We start from the raw sequence: 12,854 nt of genomic DNA on the forward strand, positions 1-12,854 counted from the left end.
AAAAAAAAGCAAATTTTGTATATATAACTACATGAAAAGTTTTATGATTTACATTTTCTATAACAAGCATCAGCGTGCGGCTAAAATCGGGTTAAATTAAATAAAAGAAATCTCACGATTTTCTTTTTTAATTTGTTTTGGTAAAAATAATGTCAGACCCCCCCCCCCCCGCCCCTCTTGCCAGAGAATTCTGGATCCGCCACTGAAAACAGCTGATCGTAAGAAAAATGATTCAAATTTCTGGATCCCGGATGCGGATCGATGCCTGTAATATCCTTTCAAATATCTCTAATAACCTGAGAATATATACAGCGGGGGAGGGGGGGGGGGGGGGGGTCATAGTCAGTTCATAGCATATTACATTTCGATTTTGCCACTGATGTGTGATCAAATTTTCAATTTTACCGGCAGGCCTTATCGAAATTCATTGAAAACTCAAGATTTTCAAATAGAAAATCTAAAAGGGGTCTCTCTTTCCTTTTTTTGGGACAACTCTGATTTTGTTATGAGTGAGAAATAATGTCATGATTTATCAAGTTATGAGGCGCGATAGCTCAGTGACTCAGTCAGTAGAGCAGTGGTCTCGTAATCCGGTGACCCGGGTTCGAAACCAAGCCGATGCGCTATATAGTGCCCTTTGGTAAGGCATCAATCCTAACTACCATGCAGGTCCCTCGGAGAGGACCTAAAGCCTTCGGCCGTCTGGTTGCTTACTTACAAGCATTTATGCTGTCTTAGCAGTCAGGTAAAATAACCAACCATCAACATTATATACCATTTACGTCCGGGGTGGGTAAGATCTTTGGCTAGCATAATAATCAGGGAGCAATCGCCTTGCCCCCATTCCCTCCATAACGCTGCCCCTGTATCTCGTTTTTCAACAATGAGGTCATGAAGTGTGCAGATTAATTTCAATAGCCTGGATTTGTTATGGTTTATTTAGCGAGGCTATACTGCGAGAAAGAGAGGCGACCGATAATTGATAAGAGTTGGGACTCAGTCTAAGGGCATTTCTCTCTCTCTCTAAAAAAAAGGTGAATTTTCACTCTATTTTCACTTTCTTGGGAGTGACGTCCGTGATCTCTTGTTTAGGAGTGAATATCGATTGATTTTCGAGTGCTCTCTAAGAAGAAAAGAGTGAATGTTCAAGATGGGGTAAGAGGACACTTTTTTTTTGTTTGGTCTCGAAATTTGACAATTTGATATTTGCTCCGTTTGGGGGGGGGGGGGGGGGGGGGGTAAGGTCAACTTATTTAGATCAGCCATAGGTATAATTTAAAAAAAAATTACAAAAGGGGGGGGGGGGTTCCTCCAAAATAAACACATACAAATACCCCCTTGCGTACGCGTCCTGACCTTGAACCTTGAACCTTGAATAATTACTCTCCCAAAAGCGTGAACGCTGTCCTGGAGAGGGCTGTGCTGTGTTGCGTGCTGTTGGTGATGTGCTGTTGGTGAAGTGATGGTGGTTGTTCTCCTTGCACTATATACAATGTGCAGGGTGCAGTGTGCAGGTGGGTCAGGTGTGTCCCTCGTTACAACATCTTCAGGGGCAGGGGCGGCGTCATAGTCTGTATGGCGGGTAGTGCCGCTCCCCTAAGCCAATTGTATTTGCAGTGACAGCGTTGCTTGGTAGAGTGTTCCAGACACGGACTGCTCTGGGCAACATGCTGTAAAAAAAAAAATTTTTGGTTAAAAATCGCTAATCTTAGACGAGTAAATGTAGTTAATGGTTAATAGGAGAATCAAATAGTAAATCGTATATTATTCCAATAAACGTTTACAACCAATTTATCCAACAGGCCTTTTTTAGAGGGAGAGAAGGGCGGGGGCGCTTGTGGCACATGTCATCAAGATTTGCTTATTATGGAGCCCTGCCAGTTCTGTTTAAAATAAGTTTATATTTAACCATATTTTTTTTTAAATGTTTATGATTTTTTATTATGTTTTCAGAACTGCAAAAACAAATTGAATTGAAAAAAAACTGAAAGAAATTTATGGGCCTGACCAACTGACTTCGCTATCTTGTGATTTAATGTAGTTGTCGGACTTGACAATGAGATTAATACGATCTTGAGATTGCAGTGACATGCTGAGACCTTAGTAAACATCTCCTATAACTAAGGATGCTCTCGAAGCCACCATCAATCTTTGAGTAGGCCTGAGTGGTACTCGGTCACTGTGTCATAAACTCAAAGGTTGATTTAATTTGAATGGTGTATAGCTAACATGGCGCAGGGTGCCTCTCCCCAGTCGAATTTTGTTTAAAGGGAAAGAGAAAAAGAAAGAGAGAAAGAGAGGGGATCGAGAGAGAGAGAGAGAGAGAGAGAGAGAGAGAGAGAGAGAGAGAGAGAGGGGGGGAGGGGGGGGGGGGGGGGGTAGTGAATATTAAGAGAACAAGATATAGATTCGATAGGGAGAGGGAGAAAGGGCCGGAAAGGGGATAAAAGGAGCTAGGAGAGAGAAAGGGATGGAGGGGGGGGGCCCGGGGCGCCTAAATAATTAACATAATGTTTGTTTTAGTCGGTACATTTTTATTTCATTCAACAGTTTGACCTACTTTCGTTTTTGGAAAGTTGAAACCAAATGTTTCCCCTAATGCAAAATAATAATCTCCGAGTTCTAGTACGAGTGCACGGATCTTTGTGAAACATTTCTGGAAGAGAGCTCTGACGTCATCCACTCTTTTCTGGGAACATAAAGCCACACAATATCGGCGGAAACTGAACACATATATGCACCAAAACGTCTGCGAGTCTCGTTCCGACAGCGATTGATACTATACTGTGTGCGGATTGTGGTAAGAGCTTTTCTGCTGCTAAATGTCACTTTGAATGGGCTATAATACACATTATTTGGCGACTTCGGTTAACGATATGGTAAGTGCTCATAATTTTTATTCTGCTATATTAAAACACTCTTTTACTTTTTCGTTGTGATTTAAAGAACTTATTGTCGAAGTAGCCGAGGAGCAGTCGCTGTGTTTGGTAGCGGACCTCCCAGTTCATTCCCGCCCCACCTGTAGGGCTGGTATTGGTAGCGGGAGACTGCAGTCTAACTGAGACATGTATGGCCTTTGCACACGGCGTAACTCAGAAGTTTTGCAATTTAGCCAATAGCATTAGTCATATGGAATTCCTGGTACAACAAGTTAAATGGACGGAAGAAATAGTACTGGAAATAATCCCTGGCTTATTGTTTTGTTTCCGTGTAGAAGGAATCTTCCTTGATTGGGAAATTGTGGGGAGTTTGAGTTCATGATATTTAAATTTGAAAAGGGTGATGAAAAGTTTGAGATAAATCAGATAAATTATGACTTGTATCTTGGATTCTTTTCCTCCTAAATACTCCGAAGAAGAGTTTTCATTGAAAAGAAAGTTGCACATAGTATTATGAAGTTGCAATCAAATTACTTTTGGGAAATCCTAATTGAGGAATTCTAGAGGGGAACAAAATAGATCTAGATAGCCTACTCTTAAACCATTGAGTGTCACAATAACAAGAATTGATAAACTCTTGTCTATAATCAACAGGGTTGTCCTCAGCCCCACTCTTTTCTTTGGACTAAAATGTTCATGAAAGCTTTTCTTCTCCAGTTATTTTTTAATCACTATTTTTCATATCATCTAGGCCTATAAGAGGAATATGATCACATTTATACTTGTTATTGTTAATTTTACCATTTCTTAAAATGGCAAAGATAAATTGCTGAATGGTTATGCTCTAGATGGTTATTTGAGTAGAAACTGGGGAAAAGACAGCAAGACAGCAACAGATAGAAATGACAACATAACAACAACACAACTGTTGTTGAAAACTTGTTTCCCAACTCTGAAGACTTGCTTTCCTCAATTATTTGTACTTTTCACATATCTATTTTTTAACCAACTTCTATGTTTCCTGTGATATGTCACTCATTGTAATTCTATCCCATTCACATTTGTAATCAAATCTTTTAGATACCATTTGATTCAAATGGCATTTAAGACGAAGAATATGAAGAGAAAGAAGTTATTTAGAGGAAATAGGTATACAAGAGAAGAACGTAGTGTCATACAACATAGAAGTAAAAGGAGATCATAGTTGAAAATGTAGGATTGTCCTCTAACTCTGCAAACCAGCAGTATAACATGTTTAATACATAATAGTGGTAAGACCCTGCAAATTTGTATCATCATGTAGTCAAACATGGTGCTAGACTATTTTTCCTTTCTTGCGTCTTTTTGTATCATTAGCCTGTTAAAAATGTAACCATTTTTTTAGGGGGGGGGGGAGGCATCCAAAGTGACATTTTAAGGATCAGTGTAATCTCTATTTGTATCAAGTCCCTAGGAAAGCATATTCAAAAAGATTATTTTTTACTGATTAGGAGAAATCTAAAACTCTTAAGGAAGGAAATATTATGTACATGTTATATTTTAAGGTCCTTTTACATAAATCTCTTCTTTGTATAGTAAACAGGAAGAAATTTATATCATGAAGGAACTCATGTATGTTTGTTCCTGTACCTGCTAAATATCATGTTACAAACATTTCTCCCTTAATATAAAACAGTCACATCTAAAAATATTCCTTAGAAATTAACAGTAGTGAAGAAGAAGAAGAGGAAGAGGAGGAGGAGGAGGAGGAGGAGGAGGAGGAGGAGGAGGAGGAGGAGGAGTAGGAGAATACAATGTAGTTTAATTCAAAGAAATTCTTGTCACTTTCTCTTTAATATTCAACTTTCAGTTTGAAAAGCATTCAATTATTTCTGTTGTAAATAATGCATGCATTCTTATTTATCATGACATTTTAGTTAAAATTTTTCATAAGCTTCCCTTTTTTAAGAATTGAATGAAATAATTTTGAATTTGCACACAGAATTGCCCTGTTACCCCTTTTCAGATACAAAAGTGTACATACTAAACTCTCTGGTGAAACTAGCCTATAAAAAGGCTTGTCAACAGCATACACTGTGTTACCAAAGGTTCATGATTAAAAGCCTCCCAAGGGCTGAAAAAGATCACAAAACTATACTTGGTGTGTTCATAGTTGACTACAGTTCAGTGACTCAACGTGAGAGCATTTTGTCTGTGACGAGCCAGAAAGTTTTGAACTCTGTTAAAGGTACTATGTCCCTTTTGCAGCCAACCACACATTCTGTAGAACTTTGCAGGAATAATGAATATGTCATGTATGTCCTAACTGTGAAATTTAAACATCAGCAGTGTCCTCATATTCAAATTATGCAAGGAAACCCATTTAGTTGCTAGACTTCACTGTCAGACACTATTGAGTGACTGACTGGCTTTTTTCTTCTTTGGTAATAACATACATGAAAAGAGTTGTAAAGGGTACATGAGCATAATTTGTCTACATCAATAACCCACTTCTTGTGATGGCCAAGATTAAACTGATTGAATTTTTGTGCTGCATAAAATGTATGACCATTCGGTACAATCGTCTGAAAATCAAGACTATTACTTTTGGGCTCTATAGCCCTAAAGTCGATTTGATAACCAATAGTCATTATTTTCCCATTTGAAGACATTTTGAAGCCCCACCTTTTTTAGAGAAGTTCTAAATAAGTATTATCTTTCAAATGCAGTTGGAATTTAACTGTTTCATTTGTTGGCCTGCAAATGGGACATAGTACCTTTAATGTTTATATGATAATGCCCTTTTGGACTGAACAGGCATCTCTGCCTTTGGGTATCTGATGAAAAGAGTTAAGTTTTGTGGAAATTTCTCTTTGAATGCTGAAGAAGAAAAGTTGATCAAACTTTGGTAATTATACTACGGTGACATACTTGACAGCATACATGGAGGGAGCAATAAATTAAGGATATTTTTAGATCTACAATAATTCATTTGATTGATGGTGGTAGATATGCTTTGTCGTCTTTGGAGAATGAGGAATGGCCCCTGTTTTAATGTGATTTTTCTTTGATCTTCTGTCATGAATACATTGCCAACACCATGATGAATGCCTCACTATTTTCTTTACTGTTATATATTATTTACAGGTAAGATTGCATCTGAAAGCGGGCAGGGCAAGCGCAGTTGGAACTGTGCGGCAGATAGTGATGGTTTTCATAATAGCGAAGGGAGCTTTATGTACAAAAAATTGTTAGAAATGAAAAATATCCAATTAAAAATAGGAAAGTTATGAATTTTTGAAATTGTCATCAGTGAAACACAAATTGGCAACACTTTTTTGATGCATCTTGCGAGCTCCTGTCCAATGTACTCACAACTGAAATTTCATAAACTTTCATTTTCTGGGTTATAGATGATGAAATACAATACATGTAGATTTGTTTCATGCAGGGGTTGTATAGAAAATGTATTTGCAATAATTATATTTAAGATGAATGTATGGTTGAACATTTTCTGAAAGGAAAATATAAATTTTGAAAGTTTTTTGGTACAGGGCAAATAGGAGGGGAGCTCACAAGATATGTCACTGACTTGCTATTTGTGTTTGATTGATCGCACCTTCGAAAATCCCTAACTTTCTTATTTTTTGCTCAAATTTTACTGACCTGTTTCTCTCATTTTTCTGCTTCTATTAAATCAACATAATACCAAGGTAGACTTGCTCTTTAAGTCCAAACTAAAAGTCCAAACTAAAAGTCCAAACTAAAAGTCCAAACTAAAAGTTACTGAATATAGTTTCCTTTGGGTTCAGGACTACATGAATTTTACTCAGTTTTATTCAAAATCCCCCCCTCCCCTCTTCAAATTGAAAAAATGTGTGGATTTGTAGTTGAGTATGTATATATGCCCCTGCTTCCATATATCCACCTGTTCAACCTGTTCCACCTTCAATGTACCTGATGTACCAATCTACCTGATTTTGTGCCCCACTAGTTCAATGCTTCAGTTGGTCAAATTTGGAATAATTCAGAAGAATTATTGTCATGCTTGGCAAATCTTTTTGTTGATAGAGAGATATGCTGCAGGGCTGTAATTCAATGGTGGCATATATTCTCTTGATTATGACTGTAACCTTAAAGGTACAAGTCAAGCCAGCTTAGGCTGATTAATGATTTGAAGTTGTTCCACATTTATATATTAAAAAAAGATCAGATTCACACTGACTGAAGGGTAACAATACAGTAATAATAATAGCTAGTTCTGTAGCGCTTTTCAGGACCGAAGGCCCTCCCAAAGCGCTTTACAGATATAAATATTATTACCCCGGTCATAGGATTCAGGCTTACCCGCACACAATGTATGCACATTCTCCACTCCCTGGGGAGCATTCCAGCCAGGCGTCTTTTTTACAAGCACACACATGCTAATCTAACCACATTAGCTTTCGCATCCTACCCGGTACCCATTTAACACCTGGGTGGAGAGTGGCAAATGTAGATCAATGTCTTGCCAAAGGACATTAGTGCCGCGGTGGGACTTGAACCGCGAACCTTGTGATCCACAGTCCGGTGACATATCCACTCGTCCATGACACCTCTACATACAATACAGGTAGAAGAAGTACAATGAACAATTAATTAGCAAAGTGTATTGAGGGAAGTCTATATCTATACATCCCCAGGGAGTGGAGAATGTGCATACCTTGTGTGCGAGTAAGCATGAATCCGATGACCGGGGTAATAATATATATCTGTAAAGCACATTGAGAGGGCCTGCGGTCCTGAAATGTGCTAAAGGACGAACTATTATTATTATTATTATTATACATTTAGGCAACATAAAAACAATGTGAAATGTGAGGAGATTAAATTAAATACAAAAATCAAAGTTTTTACAAGATGAGGTTCATGTAAAGAGTGGTATTTCCAAGTCCGATTACTAGGAAAAGGTGAAATAAGAAACCTACAAAGCGAACAAACTTTGGAGTAAAACAAGAAAAGAAGTCCTAATGATAGCATTCCTTGCAGGTGATCTACTAGTGGGCTTACAGCTTGAAGTCTTATCCAAGGGACTTGGTAACGAGGATGATTTGATTTGGTATTGAACCCGAGACCTTCTGATTATGAGACCACTCCTCTACCACTGAGCCATCAGCCTCCTATGATGCATTAGGCCTATCCATCCAAACTTTTAGGTATTGTAAAATAAAAAGTGAGAAAGACGGGTAGAATAAATCATTTTTCATAAAAATGAGAATTGTAGTCACTTTGCCTTCTAGTGTTTTTGCTAAACTGATGCAATAGGTAAAGAGGTATAATTTAAGCCCTGTATCTGTGCTTACACTTCAGATTAATAGGCATATTTCATTAGATAAGTTGCATATATGTTCCGCGCCTAGAAACGTAGTATTAGGCGCATTATAAATGTGAGCTATTATTATTATTATATAAATAATACTTTTAATGCAATTAATTTGCTGAAAGTTGCCCAATCTGATTCAAGATTTTGCCAGAGAGATTTACTGTAATTCAATGTCCTACATTATTCAGATGATGATGATGATACAACAAGAATAGAACAAATTAATTTTCAGTTAAAAATGTTGATATAGTACCTTTAAGTATGTCAAACTTTGTAATATATGAGTAATTGCGGTGATGCAAATAGAGCTGATCAAATGATTACGAGTTCAAAAGCAAAAGGGTATTAAGGAGACAAAGCCCTGAATGAAATTTAAAGAAAAGCTACTTTTAGAGCACCTTCATTCATTTCTTGACGATAAACCTTTTTTGTGAAGCGACCTGCGGCAAGAAGTCAATGCTCTTTCAATTTAAAAACATCTTACAAAACAACACTTGTGAGGTATGTACATAATACATGTGTAGCATCATGATCATTGATAATATATCTGTTAAGCGCTCAGAGACATCATCAATGAATTAAGCGTATGAACGCTGAATATGATTATTATTATTGATGCTTGTTTGATCGATGGCAGTTGGTTCTACCACACCTTCCACCATGCACCTTGCCACATGAAACATGAGAGAGAAAAAAAATCAAAAGTGGAAAAGATCAATTCATCTCATTAATTATATAAGTCTTCTAGTTGATAAACATCAAGAATTTCCTCTATTCTAACCTTGGCTTAATTTCTTTTATTTGGTAGGGCAATTAACAAGTATAAATAATTACAAACCCTTGGTTCATCCAGACCAGACCTAGTTTGGGTCAAGATTTTGTTATCATAACTTCTATCAAATCTTGCTACACAGGGTCTAATGTCTAAAGAGAAATTGAACCCTCTTTTGTTTTTTATTTCTTTGTTTTCTAAGTATTTTTCACAAACACACATGGGGGAAATTTAAATAATAGTAATATAATATTCCGCTTTTATTTAATGTCTCTAAGCACTTTACAGATATACTATCATACCGGTCATTGGATTCAATACTTGCCCACACACACTGTGTGCACAATCTCCAGGCGTTACATGACGTTCAAAAACTGTTTGACCAACAATGACGGTCGCATCCTACCGGTACCCATTTAACACCTGGGTGGAGAGTAGCAATTGCAGGTTAATATCTTGCCAAAGGATATTAGTTCCGTGTCGGGATTCAAACCCTCGACCTTCGCATTTGCGGTCAAGCACCTTAAACCACTCAGCCACGACACTCCCACACATGACATAAAAAGAAATTCATTAATAGGTGCCTTTTTGTATGTTTTTTAAAATGTATTATTTCCCCCAAACTTTGAATTGATATTTCACCTTCAGTCCAAACATTGCTACAGAGTACCTTAGTTATCTTAGTACCTTATTGGTTATTAGCTGCATTCTACGATACAAGGCTCATGCGTTTTCATTTTGAAGTCATCCTTTCATCTATTGTTTATCTACATGTATTTCATGCAATAATCTTAAAATGTGTTTTTTTACTTCTGATGGATGATTAATAAAATTGAAATGAAATTGAAAAAATTGAAAAATGCAATTATTGGTTCGTGGTAGGTTTCATTACTGGATACTTGAGATGAAGCCTTTATCTCACATCTTTATTATAAAAGAATGATAATTACGATGAAAAATTGATATACTACACGTAGTTGGCCTTTATACCCTTCATGATCCCTTCTGTATTTAGAAGAACATGATTGTTAGTAGATGCTGCTTGTAAGTATCGGCGTGCATGGTGATGTAGATATACAGTAGGATAAACATGGTGCATCCGCAAGCCTTTTGTATATGATTGTTATTATAAGTTATAATACATGAGTGCTTTATTGTTTTTTCAAAATGTTGCTGGCAGCTATAATCGTGAAATATTAGTATTATGTTCTCTCATATGGACTTGAAAGAAGAGAAGCTTGGACAATGACGGATCTTCAACATCTGTGTGTAATTCAAGATTTCTTGAATTTTAGTAGGTTAAAGGTAACGTACTGATTGAGGCTAATATAAAGTTTCACTCAGGGCAGCATTTCACGAAACCATGGTAGGGTGGTTGTGATGTTTTTTCTTGTATTCCACTCAAATATTTTAAGACCTGAACACATAAACATGTGAAGACAATTTTCCCCTTAAATGTCAACATTTTGTCTGTGTCGCAAAACAGATAATACAATACATTACAAGAGATCTGTCTTTTTGATAAGTTCAAAGTACAAATGGGACCACCAATTCCGCAGAATGCATTTTCAATTCCAAAATGAACAACATCTATGCAAGTGCAAACACCATGAAACCCTTTTGAGGTTTTGGTAAACATTCTATCTTTTGTGTATGATGAAAGGTAAATCAATCCAATCCCAAGAGAAAGAAATGACTTTATTTGGTTCTCAGTTAGAGATATTCAGGGAATCAGCCACAATGGAATTGGGACTGTATAAAGTAGTGAAAGAATTTTTGGACTCAGCTTCTGAATAAACCGAAAGACGGAGCTTTCATATCACAATCTCCATGTTTTCTGCATGACTGGCTCAGGTTAGATTTTCTTATTATTTCATATAGATTATTGAAATATTTATCAGTCTTGACCAACTGGACCAACTTGGACTCCAAAAAGGGTTTCAGCTACATATAATACCTAAGGTTGAGATAACCAAGTGGATCAGAATCAAAACACATATTCATGTCACATTTTTTTCCTTCAAAATAATCTTCAATTTCTGTCGGGATAAAAGTGAACACCCTAATCTTCCTCCAAACCGATGATAACACAATCACATAGAGTATAATGATGACATTAGGCACAGCACTTATCTATCTTTGGCAGCACTCTCAAGATATTAACTCAAAGCACAATCCTACTAGGAATGAAATCTAAGGCACTCTAAGGGCACAGCAATACCAACTATACATGTATCTGTCACTAACAATTGCATAAGCATTTTAAAGATCCCTTGAAAATGGCTTCAATGACAATCTCTCTTAAGTTCAATCAAGTATAGTGTAAGATACTATAAGATCTATTAACATATCTTTCTGTTATGCCATTGACGTGCATACAACATGAATCAACGAAATAAACGTCATTAGATCAGTGATAACACTATTTCTATTTCAATATTTACCCAACTTTGTCTACGACTCTTCTTTGTAGATAGTCGGTAAATAATAAAACAGGAATTATGACCCCCTCCCTCCCCCAAAACAGTAAGTAAACATTCCATTTAGAACTATAAAAATTGTATTTGTTGCTATTATTATTATTATTATTATTATTTATTACTTTACCTGTTGCTTCAAATGCCACTGTTTGCTCTCACCATTTACTGGCATTGGTCTCTCAAGGCACTTATAAATCATGCTCACAAATCTACAAAAATTTTCAATTTTGTTATAATTCATTATAGAAGGAAAAAATATCATTTTAAGATTATATTGGTGAGAGCAAACAGTGGCATGAATGACTGGCCTGCCATAGTTATGTCCAACTTAAAGTCGATCTGAGTCTTTGTGAAACACTCCCCAGAACTCTCAATGAAAACATGGAGCCCTGCTATATAGTCTTGTAATATTAGCCACCAGAAATAGTCTTGTGATAATGGGTTGCGTTTTACCTTGTAATTTTTAAAGATCGATCTTGTCAAGATTTCTGACAATAAATCAATACGAAGGTCACTTTGTAGGTTAAAAGCACCTATACTTAGTACTTTAGCAGGGCCTCAGTTAGTTTGACAGACTTTATTTTAATAGTGCAGTGAAGTTGAAGTTCGAAGGTGACCAACATCTCATTACCTCATCCTTGCATTGGGTGTCAAATTTCATTTCTCAACATGCAATCGTACCAAACTCCCGGATACAAGGAAAGTTCAGTCTCCAGTCGAAGGTGATGACAATACAACATATTGTTTTTGAATTTTTGATGGTATAACTCTATTATCAAATAAACATTTACTTTACTTGTATCTAAGAGAACTGTTGCTGAGCTTGCGCCATGAGCGTCCTTGGACGGTGTTTGCGATCTATCAGTTTACACTATTATTTTTATTATTACGTACTAAGATATTACGGTAATTATTATTATATTATTATTATTATTATTTATTCAACCATTCATATAAAAAGCACAGCATGGCAAGAGACAAGTACATAATAAGAATGAACAAACACATTGCACTGCAAGCATAAAACATTGGATTTTTCTCACATTCAAGTATTTTTGGGGGAAGTTTGTAAGCAACTTCATATCGACCAGCAAACATACCGAAAAACCAAAATTGAAAAAAAAAACACCTTTTGAGTCTTGAATGTTTTTTTAAAACACATTTCACTGATTTTTGCAGTGTAAATGCCCGCTCTCAAAACATCGTTGAAGAAATCTAGTGTTTGGTCACATGACTCCCCTCCCTTCTGTGCGATTGCCTGCAGAGCAGCGCTTGTAAATGGATATATCGGCCTGTCCATCTTGGTAGGATAACCAGCCGGCACTACCAGTAAAATATTTGAAATCAAGGGCAGGGTCAGGAGAAAATGGAGGCATAGATAT

The 12,854-nt window shown here is 36.6% G+C and overlaps 1 protein-coding gene across 1 annotated transcript in view; it reads left to right on the forward strand.

The window, feature by feature from the left end:
* The first annotated feature begins 2,767 nt into the window (after nt 1–2,767).
* Nucleotides 2,768–12,854, forward strand: part of LOC115928672 (cell adhesion molecule-related/down-regulated by oncogenes-like) — a 34,517-nt gene continuing 24,430 nt past the window's right edge. The window contains exon 1 of the mRNA XM_030996360.1: nt 2,768–2,879. The gene's annotated coding sequence lies outside the window, so the exon portion shown is untranslated. The remainder of the gene's footprint in view (nt 2,880–12,854) is intronic.

The sequence above is a fragment of the Strongylocentrotus purpuratus genome, unplaced genomic scaffold (genome assembly GCF_000002235.5).
Source record: "Strongylocentrotus purpuratus isolate Spur 01 unplaced genomic scaffold, Spur_5.0 spur5_contig_855, whole genome shotgun sequence".
Lineage (NCBI taxonomy): Eukaryota > Metazoa > Echinodermata > Echinoidea > Camarodonta > Strongylocentrotidae > Strongylocentrotus > Strongylocentrotus purpuratus.